Here is a 2,500-nt window from a genome sequence, read left to right as displayed (position 1 = left end):
AAAAACAGGAACAAAAGACAACCAATGGGACATTAATGACAATAGGTGACGTCAACGATATCTTCCCTATAGCATATAACTGTTATATGCCTCTTTCTTCAAAGGATGCCGCTCCAGGAATTCTTGGTTTTTACGTGACTTCATCAAAATTAAAAAATAAGGAATTATCTATCCTTTTGAGGTTTTAGTATAGTTAGCTATTAGAACAGCTAAAGACTGATCTTTCCATAAACTTTCAGTTTAATAGGGTTTTTCGTCTTGCCAGGATAAAGCAAGGTTGAATTTCTAATCTTTTCCGTGACTCGATATTAAAATTGCGGTCGAGAATGCTATTACGCAGGTTAAAAAATAGGTACGCATTGCGTACGTGTGGTAGAGCAGTAACTTGGCACAGTGCTTTAACCCATAATTGTCAACTGAGCTGCGTTTTGTTTTCCAGGACGTAATATGTAAAATATACTAAACATAGAAGGATTGAAGAAAATAACTAGGGAATCAAGAAACATTGGCTTCGAGGCTGACATGAAGTTCAACTTCTTTTTCACAGCAAGTTTAAGCGTGTACTCTGAGCGTCTGATGCGTTCCCTGAAGTTAGGGTTTAGGGTTAGGGTAAGACCAAAATTGAAGTTTCTCGCATTTTTGTCTCGCCTTCTTCTCGTGTTTTGACTTAATTTTGACCCCTCTGCCTTTTTGTTAGTGTAAAAAACAAATTGATGTCAGTTTTTTTATGCGTCTGTCCTGAAATTGACAATGAATTTCGTCAAGTAACCTGCGCATCCACAGCTACTTTGACAATGTTATGACGAAATTCATGATCAATAACAGGACAGACGCAGGAAAAACTGACATCAATTTGTTAAATCGATGCAAAAGTAAATAAATGTTGATACATAGTTTTAAGGAAAAGCACAGGGACGTTTTTAAGAAGTGTCGATTGAGAATAAAAAAAATTGCCATCAGCAACAAATTTTGCGACATGAAAACTGCTGCATAAATTTTCTGCCGCGAATATAAATAGTTACCATCAGCGAAAAACATTTTGGGAGATTTTTATTTGTCTAGTAGGTATAAGGACGCTTGTCCGCTCATACATCAATAAGAGGGCTCGGGCCTTGGATTGGGAGAGCAGTTTATCGTCTCCAGTTTATATTCTAAGGTTATTTATGTGGCGTTAGTAGAACGCTTGCACGATAGAAAGGAGGCGCTGGCCTGATTTCGGAGTCTGGTATTGCTATGAATCTTGTATTTTACTTTTCGGTGTTTGCTTTTCATGTTTTCTGTTCTCTTTTGTCTTGTTTTGTTTTTCAATAGATGTTTGCAACTCAAGGTTATTGGGAAAACATCCCCGACCACGTGAAAAAAAAACACCAAAGATCTCCTGACCTTGTTAATGAAGTCTAAGGCGGATTCTACAGTTAAAAGATATACAAAAGAAATTTTCAATTTTTCAAGATGGTGTAATTTGTCCAGTATTCGGCTGTCTCCTCCTTTCTCGGTTTCGATTGTAATTGCTTACCTTCATAAGGTGTATGTTAGTTCCAAGTCTTATGTGAACACTATCGTTGACACATGCAGCCCTTAAATGGTTTCATTCCTTTATTCTCGGCATCATTAGCAATCCGGCCTTTGGATGCGGAAATTTGTCATAATTTGCTAGAAGCGGCTAAACGTACTAAACCACTTGTTGCTAAGAAGGAACCCATCTCTGCCGATATTATTAAGAAAATCATTGATAAGTATTCTGGTCCTTCAGCTAATCTGAAAGATTTGCGTTTAGCCTACATGTGTTCGTTAGGATTCGCGGGTTTTTTTCGTTACGATGAATTTAGTACTATTTTGCTTAACCATCTGGAATTTTTGCCCGATCATTTGTGTGTGTTTGTGCCTCGTGCCAAGAATGATGTTTACAGAGAAGGGAATAAAGTTTATATTAAGAGGTTATTTAGTAAATATTGTCCGGTTGCCCTTCTAGAAAGGTACATTCTGATGGCTGAGGTAGATCTTAATAGCAATTTACCACTCTTTAGACCGTTAAGATTGTTCAAATCTTCCAATACTTACAAGTTGTATGAAAATAAGCTCTCATATACGAGATGTAGGGAGGTATTTAAGAATTGTCTTAAGGATCTTGGCTTAGATTACAATTTGTATGGCCTGCATAGTTTAAGATCGGGAGGAGCTACATCCGTTGTTAGTAACAGCACCAGTTTATCGGAACGTTTACTTAAATTACATGGTCGCTGGAAGTCGGACTGTGCTAAAGACATGTATATCCTTGAAGACGTATCTAAACGTTTAGCAATATCTGATAATTTGGGGTTGTAGCTGTTATGGCACATTAACTGTAATATTCTTTCGTCAAATGTATTAATAAATGTCAGCTTGGATTGCCTGAGCATCCAACCGTCATTCCTTTGGTGTTGTATTTCTAAAGTATTTAAGGAGAAAATAATTTACGTTCGTTTAAGCGCAGCGAATTAGGACGTAATATACAAAAATT

At 37.0% G+C, this 2,500-nt stretch overlaps 1 protein-coding gene across 1 annotated transcript in view; it reads right to left on the bottom strand.

Moving 5' to 3' along the window:
• Nucleotides 1-2,500, bottom strand: part of LOC138011648 (uncharacterized) — a 64,659-nt gene that overhangs the window by 35,407 nt on the left and 26,752 nt on the right. The window lies entirely within an intron of this gene.

Source organism: Montipora foliosa, chromosome 7 (genome assembly GCF_036669935.1).
Source record: "Montipora foliosa isolate CH-2021 chromosome 7, ASM3666993v2, whole genome shotgun sequence".
In the NCBI taxonomy this organism is placed as follows: domain Eukaryota; kingdom Metazoa; phylum Cnidaria; class Anthozoa; order Scleractinia; family Acroporidae; genus Montipora; species Montipora foliosa.
This window is presented reverse-complemented; position numbering and strand designations above follow the sequence as displayed.